This window comes from Furipterus horrens, unplaced genomic scaffold (genome assembly GCF_987537825.1).
Source record: "Furipterus horrens unplaced genomic scaffold, mFurHor1.1.pri manual_scaffold_5, whole genome shotgun sequence".
NCBI classification, from domain to species: Eukaryota; Metazoa; Chordata; class Mammalia; order Chiroptera; family Furipteridae; genus Furipterus; species Furipterus horrens.
The window spans coordinates 108,792,666-108,806,700 of record NW_028327175.1 but is presented as its reverse complement, the minus strand read 5'-3'; the positions used below and the strand labels follow the sequence as shown (position 1 = coordinate 108,806,700).

Sequence of the window (14,035 nt, the reverse complement as noted above, 5' to 3'; positions counted from 1 at the left end):
ACCCCGCTCCGGGCCAGGGGCGCCCCTCGGGTCCCGCCCCCGCCGCCGCGCCCCGCATTAGCGCCGGCTGCCTCGGCGCCCCACTCACCGCCGCTTGCGTCGCCACTCCAGCCGGTAGGACTGAGCCCGCAGCGCAAGCGGGCGGGCCAGCGGCGCGGGCGGGGGCTGGGGCCGGGGCCGGACCCGCGGGGGCGGAGCGTGCGGCCGGCGCTTCCGGCTTATCCCCGCCTCCGCGCGCTGCCGGGACCCGCGCCTGGACACCCACGGAGCCACCGCCTCCGGGCCACGCCCGGCCCGGCAGGCCAGGCCTTAGACCCCGCGAGAGACCACCTACCCTCCGGACTCTGCCATTCCCCTCCACCTCTCTGGTTTCCCACTGCCCGGATTACACCCCGGAGCTACTCATTACCTAGAACCCTCAGTTTCAGCCCAGGACCCTCGTACTGACCTCGGAGCACCACCCTGCCCACTACTCCATCCTCGTTTCTCCCCTTTCGGATTCTGCTCCTGCACCTCCGTCCCTGCCTCCTGCCCCTGACATCCCTGATCCTCCTGATTTGCAGCATCCACCCCCGTACTCTCATAGGTCCCCCATCTCTGGCATTCCTTCCAGGGTGCTAGAGGAACTGAATGTCCACGGTCACAAGAATGAAGCTGGGGCCCTGTCTCACCTCTTATACAAAATTTAACGAAAGGAAAAACTATAAAACTCTTAGAAGAAAACAAAAGTGTAAATATTTATGACCTTGGATTAGGTAATTCTTTCTTAAATATAACACCAAAAGCACAAGCAACAACAAAAAAATATTTGAACTGAACTTCATCAAAATTAAAAACCTTTGTGCATCTAAAGACACTGTCAAGAGTGTGTAAGGACAACCCACAAAAAGGGAGAAAAGATTTGCAAATAATACATTTGATTGCAATCCAGATTTTATAAAGAACTCTTACAACACAACAAAAACACAATCAACCCAGTTTTTTAAATGGGCATTGGGATGAAGAAAATATTCTGGTGAAATGCAAAACTATGGAGACAGTAAAAAGATCAAGTTGTCGGGGATTGGGGCGGTATAGGGAGGGGGGTGGGGGGATCAGAGACAGGTGAATAGGCAGAACCAAGAGGAATTTTAGGACAGTGAAAATAGTGTTGGGTACTGTCATTATATACTGTATTAGTCCAAACCCATAGAATATATAATGCCAAGAGTGAACTCTAAGGTGAACTAGAGACTTTGGGGGATAGTGATGTATCAATGTCAATGTAGCATCATCAGTTGTAACAAATGTACCACTCTGGTGGGGATGTTGATAATGCGGGAGACTATAGTGTGGGGTAGGGAATATGGGAAATTTCTATACCTTCCTCTTAAGTTTTCTGTGAACCTAAAACTTTTGTATTTTTAAAGATTTTATTTATTTATTTTTAGAGAGAGGGGAAGTGAGGGAGAGAAATACCAATGTGCAGTTGCCTCTCGCGTGTCCCACAACTGGGGGCCTGGCTGGCAACCCTGGCATGTGCCCTGACTGGGAATTGAACCAGAGACCCTTTGGTTCGCAGGCTGGCGCTCAATCCACTGAGCCACTCCAACCAGGGCTGTTTTTCTCTTTTTAATTGTCTTTTTAAAAAAAAAAAAAAAAAAAAAAAGGCCTGGAGATAGATGGTCGTGATAGTTTCCCAACATTGTGAAAGCACTTAATACCACTGAAATGTACACTAATTAGTTAAAATGGTAAATTTTATGTTATGTATATTTCACCACAAAACAATAAAATTAAGTTAAATTAAAAATGGGCCAAGGACTTAAATAGACATTTCTGCAAAGAAGTTATACAAATGGCCAACAAGCACATGAAAAAAATGCTCTACATCATTAGTCATCAGGAAAATGCAAATGAAAACTACAATGAGATAACACCTCATACCCACTATGGTGATCATAAAAAATTTTTTAATGGATATAGCAAGTATTGGGAAGGATGTGAAGAAACTGAAATCCTCATACATTGCTGGTGGAAATACCAAACGGTGCAGTTACTGTTTCACCCTTAGGCATATACACAAAGGAATTGAAAACAGGTATTCAAACAAAAATTTGTACAGGAATGTACTCATCAGCATTATTCACAATAGTCAAAAGGTGGAAATACCCCAAATGCCCATCAACTGATTAATGGATAAACAAAATGTGGTACATTCATATGATGAAATATTATTTGGTCATAAAAAGGAAGTAAGTACTGATACATGTTACAACTTGGATAAACCTTGTAAACATTATGGTAAGTGGAAGAAGCCAGACACAAAAGGTCACATGTCATATGATTCCATATATGTGAAGTTGGGAGAATAGGCAACTCCACAGAGACAGAAAGCTGATCAGTGGTTGCCAGGGGCTGGAAGGAGTGAGGAGTGGCTGCTAATGGGTATGGCCTTGTCTCTTGGAGGTGCTAAAAATGTTCTGGAAGCTGATAACAGGAGTTATTCGGCAGCCGTCCGTCTCGAGAGACGATGGTGTAGCTTCTTAAGAGTCTATCTGCACCGCCGAGAATGGCTGTGCAGTCCAACTCGGGAGTGACATGGTATCTGTCTCCTCCCGTGTTGAATCGACATCTTGTGATGACGCTGAAGCTACAGAGCCTGGGCAGGGTAATATGGAGGGTCTGCTGTTGCCCATGCAGCAGACCCCCCCTCTCTTCGCAGCTGAAGGGTCCAAGGGAAAGACGGAGTCAATACAGCTTGGCTTCAGGTGCGCCGCAGGAGTTGCCGGTGTTGACTACAACGTCAAACCGCCTTAGGGACTCCGGCTCCGGATTTTCTGTCGGGGTTTACTCCCTTAGCCTTTCCCCTGAAGAGGTATGCCGCAAGGCAGCGGAGGTTTTTTTGGAGTCAGAGTTTTCCTTCTCTGATGTGCCCTGACTGGAAGATCGAACCAGCGACACTTAGCTCGCAGGCCGACGCTCAATCCACTGAGCTAAACCAGCCAGTGGTTGCACAATATTTTGAACGTTCTAAATGCCACTGGATGGTAGAGTTTAAAGTGGTTAAAATGTTAAGTTGTGCATTATGTGAATTTTATCTCAGTTTTTTAAAAAAGTAAACCGGGCATCTCATGTATGCCCTGTTAAGACACAGAACAAAGGGGTGCCACACGGTTTTACATGACATCTGTGACTGTTTTCTCTTTCCACTGAAGACTTTGCAGCTCTGTTCTAACCTGAAAGGGCCCAGAACAAGATCTGGGAAGTAGACACACATACACCAATACCACTGGAATAACAGGGACCAGACAGAAAGGGAGAGATTTCCTCTGGGTGAGACTTCCTCATTCTGTGTACTTAAAAAATGACAGCAGCTAGGGGAGAAAAACAGGTTGCCTTAAAAAAAAAAAAAAAAAAAAGAAAGAAAGAAAAAAAGAAAACTAGAATATGATACATTTTTGTTAAAAAGAAAAACACACTTGGAAAAAAGTCTTAATACTTTTTAAAGGATAAAGAACATTATAGACGGTTGTCTCTGAGCAATGAAAATTAAATTTTTTTTCTCCTTTTGCTACTCTCCATTTTCAAGAACAAACACAAATTGCTTTCAAAAAACTAATTAAAAGAAAGAAAAAACTCAGTTGCCAGAAATAGCTTGTGTTATTCATAATAACGAATTCTGGTAACTCATGTTTCCATAACACCTTTTCCATTTCCAAAACACATTTCCCACACATCACACAATTCATCCTCACAAAAACCCTGTGCAGCAGAGTTCTGCAGATGGGGAAACCGAGGCCAGGGGAAGAGAGATTTGCCCACGGTTGCACCCTTGCCCTGTGCCCTGATCCTGGCTCACTGTCCTTGCCAGGGCTGGGGTCTGGATGCTCAAGGGCAGAAAAAGGCCTCAGTAGAGTTCCAGATGTAGCAAATAAAAACACAAGAGCCCAGCTAAATTTGAATTTTAGATAAACAGCAAATATTTGTTTAGTATAAGTATGTCCCAAATATTGCAGACCTGTAATGTATTCCCAATATTATATAGGACATATTGAAACTTAAAAAAAAAAAAAAAATCACTCATCGTCTAAAATTTATATTTAACGGTGTCCTCTATTCTATCCAGGAATGTCACCTGTCTAGTCTGCTTCTAGCCAGGGCAGGAGTCCCAAGTCAGTCCCTGGTCTGTCTGTGGGCTAACGCCGGCAGCCAGTGCCCAAGTGGAGCCCATAATTACCTGGTCAGCCTTTCCCCTGGAGGTTTGGGAGGCTGACCTGGAGCTGGCTACTCCTCTGTCTTCACCAGGCCCACTAAGGACCAGGCGAGGCCTTTTCCAGCCTGCTCAGAGAGAGGACCTGGTTACCTGCTTTGGGCGTTCTATAAACGACAGGAAAGATGTGACCTCGGGATGAGAGGCCTGACCTCCTGAATAACAACATCCAGATGTCATGCTGCACACCTCAGTTTCTACCAAACAATTCCTACACCAGCCACAGCCGTCAGCAAGGGGCACAGAGTTACCACCCAATATAGACTGATGATGATAACAATGACAATGATGATGGCAATGGGAAACACTAGCTGGGTCCCCAACGGGGTGTCAGACCCTGAATAAAGCACTTTTACATTCATTATCTCATTTTCATCCTTCCCAAAGCCTCCCGTCTAATACATGAGGAAACTGAGGTCACACAGCAAGAAGGCGACGGAAGGTGCATTTGTACCAGGTCTGGCTTACTCCTGAGGCTGTCATACAGTCTCTTCATTCCTTTGGCTGATATGTCCTGGGTGCCAGGACTATTCCAGGGGTGAGGACCAGGGTACTAAAGTAAAGGTCAAAGTCCTGACTTCCCTGGAGTTTATGTTCAGATTGGGAGTATGAGAGATAGAAAATAAATCAATAATAAGTGAGTGGCCTATGACTTTGCAATTATTGCTGGCTCCTTCTTGTAGACTCCAAGAAATACATGTCTTTATGGCACAGAAGAGCTTCATTCTCTCAGGTCCATTTCATAGCCCTGGGAGACAGGGGAGGTGGTATGGGTGGAGCATGCATCCCAGAATCCTATCTAGTTTACAAGCAATCCCATAGTGCACTAGGCACTGGTTTCCCAAAAACTCTTGATATAAGTATTATAGCTTCATTTCACAGATGTAGCAGTTGAGGCCCAGAAAGGTTAAGCAAGTTGCCAAAGGTCACACAGCTAGTAATGGTACAGCAGCATTTGAACCTAGGTTGCCTGGCTCCAAGTCTGTGTTTAGTCACCATGCCATGAAGAGCTTCTTGGAGCTTAGAGCCTTCTAGATCACCCAGGCCTCTTTCAGGCTGTTGAACCTCCAATGCAGTCTCTATAGAGCCCCAGCCCACAAAAGAGAAATAAGCAGTTCTGTGTGAATTGAAGCAAACCCCAGTCTGAAAGTAAACAGTCTGTCAACTTCCCCGTCCAGCCCAGGTCTCTGTGAAGTTTCCTCCCCTCATTCAGGGCATCCATGGAGGCCACATGACCCTTGCACCACTGTCTCTCCAGGTGCCCCGGACACAGGTGCCACCTTCCCATTCAGCCTGCAAAGGGACATCCTCGTCTGGGGTTCCCCCCCAGGCACACCATTCCTGGGCTCTTTCTGTGTTTCCTGGAATTCAAACCTGAACACCAGTGTTTGTCCATCAGTTCTAGGTTGCCTGGCACCAGCTGCCAAACTTGATTCAAGGCTGGTTTCTCTTCCAGCCAGGAGAAGTGCAGGCCAGGGGCTGAGCGTGTGGGAATTGCCCGATGTCCAGAGGGTCTGACCAGGGCTTAGGGTAGGGGGTGGGCAGTCAGTCCCCTTCAGGTTGAGGAAATGGTCAGAGCAGTGGTGATGACTTTGAGTTTGGCCCGAGGCCTGGAACAAAGTCCCCTTCTTGGCTCCTTCCTGGTGGCAGGATCTTGGCCAAGCCCTCCTGCCAGACTCCCCCATTTTCTCAGTTGTCCTGCCATCTCTCAGTGTAGCCATGAGATGAACTCCTGGAGGGAAGCAGTATGGCACCATGCCTGGCACACAGTAAGCCTTCAGTCATTCATAGCTGTTATTGTTGTTGTACTGCTGTTGTTTTTAAGCTTCCCTTCCACCAAAACCAAAAATCTACAAGGCCTAGGAACGTCACACCCCATGTATTTCTGCAATCACAGTTTTGATCTGCTAACAACAGCCACAGTGCCCTGATAAGAAAATGGTCCCACCCAAGCAAATGTACTCATGACAGAAACCACCAACCACCCCCAACCGGAGCTCCTGACTCAGTTTCCTCACTATCTAGAGAGGCGTCAGAACCCTACCTAAGGCCTCCAGAGCCCTATATGAGCTAAGCCCCATTTCTTCTCTGCCTTCATCTCCAAACACCCTTGACCTTGCTCACTCTGTTTTAGCCATGCAGGCTCCCCTCTGTTTCAGGACAGTCCTGCCTCAAGGCCTTTGCACTGGCTGTTCCCCCTGCCTGGACGCTGGCGCCTTGGGCATCTACATGGCTCGCTCCCCCCTTTAAGTCTTTGCTTCAACATCACCTTCTCACCCAGGCCCACACTGATCACCCTATCTGCAATTACAGCCCCTCCCTCACCCTCTTGACACCTCCCCTGCTCTTCTGTACCACTTACCACCTTCTAACTGACAACATTATGTTTATTATGCCACGTCTGTGTCCCCAGGACACAGGACAGGGACCATTGTGTGCTACTCTCCCACATGCCCAGCACAGGCCCACAAATGAATAAAGAGAAGGTAGTGTGGAGGGGCGGAGGAGAACCCTGACCCCCTCCACACACTTAATTCCCCCTTTCTGTATCCTGCTCCCAGCAAGGGTTGACCTGAGGCCCCTGCCTGGGAGCATCATCAAGGGTCCTGTTATCCCGCAAGTTTCCACAAAAAAAGGTGAATTATGCTGCTTCTCCTTCTACCTACCTGCTTTTCTGAGATGAGGTTGTCTCCCCTTACCCACCTCCATGCCCACCTTCCCCACCCCCAAACACACACACACCTTCCTGGGGCCACTGAAATGAGACACTGAACTGCGGAAGAAACACTTGGGAAACCTGCTGGGGAAGGGGCCCTAAGACCAGTTCTCTCTCCTTGTCTAGACACAATTAGGACTAAATGCTCATTGCTAGACCTCACACCTTCTGAACCAAGAATATTCTCTTCCTAAAATCATAATTAAAAAAAAAACACATTGTAATTGTTTACTATACTCCAAATGCAGTGGTATCATTCTTAATCATTCTTAATAATGGCAATAGTAATAATAAGTGCCTAGTCAGGCATCAATCTAGCATGTATATTAACTCATTTAATCTTCACAAGAACCCTATGAGGTAGACACTACTATACTCCCCAGCTTACAGATAGAGAAACAGAGACACAGAGAAGTGTCTTGCCCAAGTTCACACAGCTAGTTGGATGAAGCCAGGATCAGAATCCAAGCAGGCTTTTTCTAAAGTCTGTGTGCTTACCCAGTATTCTATTATTTTTGCCAGGAATTATAATTCCCATTTTATGAATGATGACAAGACCGAGACCCAAGGTTTTGCCACTGTAAGTGTCTGCAGCAGGATTTGAACCTAAGGACTGCAACTAAAGGGCCTATTCTAGCAAATTCACTGCAGCTCTGGGTCCCATTCTGCCTTGTGTGCATGCGCACATGGAGCCAGCTCCTTCCACCTGGGAACTTACTGGCCCGAGGCCTCTGAACAGAAAGGCCAGCGGTGTGGAAAAGCTTTGGAATCAGGGGTGAGGAGGGTCCCCTCCTCCAATGCCCTCAAGTGATCAAAGAGGAAGCAGATGGGGAGAAAGGAGAAGTGAACTGGGGACTGACTCATTTCTAAAACACACATAGATATTTCCCAGCATCGTAAGCAGGTTGAGAAACAAAACACAAATGAAGACCTGTGTGATCATGGGATGGGTGTAGGGTTCCCTGCAGGGGGAGCAAAGGGAACTTCTACAGCCCCAGAAGCGTACCTCAATGATTCCCCTCCCTTGGCCATTCCCAGCAGCAATCAAGATGTTTAAGAGGTGCTTGCTTCACTGGTCATATGTCCTGGTACCTGTGCATGGATGGGAGATCCCCCAGAACCTTGCTGGTGACAGTCCAAAATGGGGACAACACAAATAGCTGTTAGGAAGCTGATGAATACATCGCAAAAAACCACTCATTAAGTTCCTCTGGTGCTTAAGGAGGAAGAAATAGCCCTGCATGTCCACTTATGGAAAGCAGGCTGTGAAATCCTCAAGGGCAAAGAGATGAAGTACCAATTCCCAGTTATAAAAACAGTCGGAGGATGTAAAGTACAGCACAGGGAATATAGTCAGTAATACTGTAGTAACTACGTATGGTGCCAGGTGGGTACGAGCCTTATCGGGGTGATCACTTCATAAGCTATATAAATGTCTGACCACTATGTTATACATGCAGTAATATAATATTGTATGTCAACTGTAATTGAAAAGTAATTTTTTAAAAAGCAGTAGCAAGCAATCAATGTTATGTGTCAACATCTACAGTAGTTGTTTCATCAACGGTCACACTAAGCAGCAGGATATGAAACCATCTGACTGGGTTAAGACCAGCCACCTTTGTTTCGGACTGGAATGGATGGAATGGAACAGACAACCCCAGAGGGTGTTCTTTATAATAAGGATTATTGCATAAAACTTCCGTTTTAGTAATAAGTCAGTATCTGCGTACTGGGTTACAATGCAAAATCTATTTTTTTCACTGTGGCTTGGAGCTAAAAAATAAAGTTTGAAAACCCTTGATATGGAAAGTATCTAAAAGAAAGAAAGGACCCCAACCATCTGGGGAGGCTCCCTCTGAAGGAAAGGGAGCAAGAGCTTTATTTTATACAATCTGGTACTATTTGCGGTGTTCCTTTAAACAACGAGCATGTATTGCTTTTGCAATAAAATAAAGACCTTTTTAAACCTTTTAGAAAAAATAAACACCTCTGCCTCAGTCTCCAGGAGAGAGACTGTGCTGTATGAGCTGTCAACAAGTTTTTGATGTGAAAAAGACCAAATCCTTGCCCTGAAGGGCTCTGCCTCCCAGGGGGCTTCCAGGGCCTCCCTGGTTTGTTTCCGAGTCCTTCCCATCCCCTCCAGAAAGCCACAGGATCATCCAAAAAGGAAATATGTCTTATGATGTCAGTCTTCATTTTTGAAAATGGAACAGACGCCCTGGATTTTAGCATTGGATCTGCGGCAGAGCCCTGAGGATGCAGCTGCCAGCTGGGAACCGGGGCTGGGGACCGCCCCCCTCGCCACATGCAGCTAGCTTTTCCATATTACTTAGGCAATACAACAACATCACAGACCATTTAGGAAAGTCGTTGGCCCCCCCAGCTGAGCCAGGTATGTCCACATATGGATGTTGTGTTTTCAGTTTAGCATTATAGCGTATTTTCCATATAGATAAAGAATTCTTATAAGTGCTCTGACTGGTGTAGCTCAGTGGGTTGGGCATTATCAGCAAACAGAAGTCACCAGTTGATTCCTGGTCAGGGCACATGCCTCGGTTGTGGGTTTGGTCCCCTGGTGGGACTTGTGCGAAAGGCACCAAGATGTTTCTCCCTCATATCAATGTTTCTCTCTCTCTTTTTCTCCTCCCATCCCATCTCTCTAAAAATAAATAAATAATTTAAAAAAGAATTCTCATAACTCCTTTTTATAAAAACTTACTTAAGGCCCCACCAAGCAGTTACAACATACCTGTCACGGACGGTGAATTCCTGTTATAAACGTCGGCTGCAGCAGATAATGCTGGGTGCCAGGTCTTCCTTTTCTTTTTCTTTTTCTTCTTCTTCTTCTTCTTCCTTTTTCTTTTCTTTTCTTTTCCTTTTTTTTTTTTGGATTAGTTCCTTTGGGCAAATTCCCAGAAGTGTGACTGCTGGAAAGGAAAGCAAAGACCTTTTAGGTCTCTGAAACGCTCTGCGAAAACTGCTTTTGGAAAGGACAGGGACCCAAGCCCTTTTAAGGAACTTCCAGCTGTGGTGATTAAGTCATCACCATCTCAGTCATGCGACACGAACCTTCTGCGACCCCAGAGCCCCACCCATGTCGGGAGGCAGGGGCAATGCAGGAAAGGGACTTCCTCTGCTGCTCCGGGAACCAGCGAGGAGCTGAGACACCACAGTGTGACAGAGGCCTAGGGCTCTGCTGGGCAGCGAGGACGTCCTTCCTCACCTGCCACCGTGGAAACCTGGAAGCCAGGCCTTGAAGCCGCGGCTGGGGAGATGGCATTTTTTCTGAATGATACACCATAGACTTCATCAGCAGGCTGTGATCACGAAGAATGTGGCCCAGAACTGCTTGTCTCAGTCCATTCAGGCTGCTCTAACAGAATATGACAGACTATGTGGTTCATAAACAATAGAAATTTATTTCTCACAGTTCTGGAGACTGAGAAGATCACTGGCAGATTTGGTGTCTAGTGAGGACCTGCCTTCTGCTTCATAGAGAGCTGTCTTCTCGCTGTGTCCTCATATGGCAGAAGGGGTACGGGACTTCTGTGGGGTCTCTTATAAGAGCACTAATCCCATTCATGGGGGCTCCATCCTTATGACCTGATCACCTCCCAAAGGCGCCACCTCCTGATACCATCATATTGAGGGTTAGGTTTCAACAAATGAATTTGGGGAGAGGGTGATGTAAACGTACCACTGGGCATATGTTGTGCAGAGATGATGGGGCCATCATTTGTCCAGATGGGGCAGATGGATGGGTGGGGACAAAGCTCAGTGTCAGCTCTGCCTTTGGGGGCCCCCAAGGCCCTCCACAAACCTAGGGTTCCTCATATCTGAAAAGCTGCTGCTACCTGCTTCCAGACAAGACCCCCATTTCTTTTCAGTCTGGCAAGCACTTTGCCGGGGCCGCCCACCTCCCAGTGTGTGGTCCCCTTCCCAGCCACGTCTCTGCAGCAAACAGCAGAGCAGGAGGAAAGTACCAGAGGGAGAGAGCAAGAGTACGTGTGACAGAGAAAGAAGGAAGAGAGGGCGAGAAGAAGGAAAAGGAATTGCGATGAAATGAGGAGTGAGAAAAAGGGGAAGAATTGGCGGGGTGGGGGAGCCCTAATGGTGAGTTTGCGTGTTCTGAGTGGTTCATGCACATTGCTTGCATATTTTCACAGCTGCACCCAAGACCAGTGCCACCATCCCTGCTGAAAACCTGTGACTGAGCATCTACTTAGGATCAAGACACAGACCCCCGGAGCCTTCCTCTTCCACCTTTGGGTCCTCATTTTCTCCTCAGAGCATAGCTTATAGAGTGTGTAGTTAAGGGATTGCTTTTTTGTTAAACTCATCATGGACTATTACAAACACTTTCAATATCATCTACATGTGGTCCATCTGATATCACCTATGGCGCCCATGCTGCCTTCCACCACTGGATTTTCATTTTTTAATAAACTGTTTTGGGGGATTGCATTATGTTGGAGCAAATCCCTGCCATCACATCATTTCATCTGTACACACTTCAGTTTGAGTCTCTAAAAGATGAGGACTCTTCTTTAAAAAATAGAACCACAAAGCTATGACGTCCCAGGAAAAAAATGAACAATTACTGAATTTCATCCATGTCATCCAGCTTGGGTTTATATTTCCCTGATGGTCTCACAAACATCTGAAAAAGAATCTGGTTTGTTCGAAACAGGATCCTGTTTACTGTATCTCCAGCACCTGGCCATCAGCTCTTCAGGCAAATAGCAGGTTCTCTGTGAATACTTGCTGGGTGAACTGATAAGGGTAAAGAATGATTTTTTTTAAAAAACTCACATTTTCAGTACTTCTCACACTGGACAACGTGGACGTTCTCATCTCACCCTGATGGCCATGCCGAGAGGTAACATCTTTTATTGTCCCTTTTTGAGGAGGATGCAGTTGAGGCACAGAGAGGTGAAATGACTTGTCCAAGGCCATACAGCAAGGAGGCAACCCCTGAAGGAAAGGTGAAGAGGGTGTGGGGTGCCAGGTGCTATACTTCTCTTGACAGCAGCCCTCAATCTGCAGGTGAGGAAACAGACACACACACCACCAGGCTATGCTGGGCCAGCCTCACCCACTCCCACTCATACTCCAGCAGCATGAGGACAGGCAGGCATGTGGCACAGTTTCCAGTTTCCAGGGGTTACTCCCCTCTCTACCAACACCCACGTGGATACCCTGGGCCTCACCTCATTGGTGCCCTAGAGAGGAATCCCTGCCCTGCTTTCCCTCCTCCCAGAGGACCACAGGAATGTCTTCCACTGGGTCCCAGAGGGAGGAGCAAATGCATCTCAGGCTTCCCTGTCCTTGTTAGGCTGTACAACAAATATTTATGGACTATTATTAGATGTTAGTTACTGGGACAGCCCATGGAGAACAAGTAATAGCCAAGACCAAATTTGAGTCCAGTGAGGAGACAGACCTTAAATCATCCTATGCATTATAATAGTCAATAGGAAAAGGGCACAAGGGAAGGATATAGAGGATCTGGGTACAACTGGGTGCAGTGGTCAGGGAGGGCTTCCTGGAATAGGTGAGGTCAAGGCTGAGGAATGTAAACTCCTGAAGCTAGTGGTTGAGTCCTCTTATTTATCTTGAACATTTCTAATTAAAATAAAGTACTATTAAAATAATAATTATGAACAATAATCACAATGGTTAGCAATTATTTGATTATGTTGTTTTGGTTTGCTTTTTCACATATGGCATATCCTTTAATCTTTACAATAATCCAATAAGACTATTGCAAACCCCATTTTATAGGTGAGGAAACTGAGGCTCAGGAAGGTGAAATAATTCAGCAGTCACAGAACTCACTAGATGGTGAAGCTGGGATTTTAACTCCTTCCCTTTCTGTTAAGAGGACCTGCCACTGATGGACTGCTCACTGGATCCCAGTCTGGGGCCTCATGGCATCATTCGAGATCCTCTCCCTTCTCTAGCTTTGCACCCTAGGTCTGACACAAGGGTTAGGAATATAACCAGCCTTTAGAGCCGCAGGCCCTGCAAAAACAACACTTGGAGCCCAGCTGCTGGCCTGCATGGGCTCTGCAGCTGGAAGGACCTGAGTTTGACAATGGCTCTCAGGCTGTGCAGGCTGAGGCAGTCTCTGAAACCCCCCTGAAAAGTGGGGATGACAACGGGGCCAACCTTGTGAGACACTCCAGGCAAAAGGAACAGCAAGAGTGAAGACATGGGAGCCTTGGTATATGTTCAGGGGACTAAATAGCAGTGTTCCTAGGACATAGGGCATGGGGCTGGGGAAGCCAAAGATAAAGTCAGAGAACTTTGTGTCAGGCAATTTATTGAGCACCTAGTAGGTATAAGGCCTAAAGACAGAGAGGTACAAGGGTGGAGACTTTTGTCCATTTTGTTCATTGCTATATCCCCTGTGTCCAGAACATTGGCTAACAAACCGTAGGCCCACAATAGTTGGTGAATGAATGAATGAGTGCATTAATGAGTGAGTGATTGAATCAATAAGTGAGTGAGTGACTGAGTGAATGAGCGAGTGAAAGAATCAGTGATGAGTAATGAATATGCATTCTGACAGCAGTCTTAGTGAAATAGCTGGAAAGGGAGCTGGATACAAAGAAACCCCCGTTCCCTAGGGGGTAGGAAATCCAATAAAGGCCTTTTAAAGGGGCTGATGCTCAAGTCAAGTCAATGTATGAGAAAAGCAGATAGGAAGGGAGAGCATTCCTGGCGGAGGGCACTGCATAGGCAAAGGCTTGGCAGGTTGACAATTTTCTGCGGTTTGGAATTACTGGGGCATAGAATGGAGGTGGGTGGAGAAAAGAAAGGTTTGTGGTAAGTCAGGGATGGGCTGCAAAGGTCTGGGATAAAGTATTTGAATGCTGCCCTTAGGAGTCAGAGAAGGCTTTAAGCAGGAACACAGCAGAATCAAATCTGACCATTTCTGGCTGCAGGATGTCTCCCAGCAAAAATTCTTCACCCCCTCACTGACTTCCAGAGCAGGACTGGATCCCAAACACATGCTCCCTACTCCAAAGGCTGAATCTGAAATGCAGGTGTTCCAAAAG

General features: G+C 46.6%; 1 protein-coding gene across 3 annotated transcripts in view; it reads right to left on the bottom strand.

Moving 5' to 3' along the window:
- Window positions 1-10,056, bottom strand: part of LITAF (lipopolysaccharide induced TNF factor) — a 39,368-nt gene extending 29,312 nt beyond the window's left edge. For 2 of the 3 annotated variants that reach the window (XM_090277007.1, XM_090277010.1), the window contains exon 1: window positions 89-167. The gene's annotated coding sequence lies outside the window, so the exon portion shown is untranslated. Of the gene's footprint in view, window positions 1-88; window positions 168-9,720 lie in introns of those variants that run through there. The other variant, XM_090277009.1, reaches the window with a different exon arrangement.
- Window positions 10,057-14,035: the final 3,979 nt, after the last annotated feature.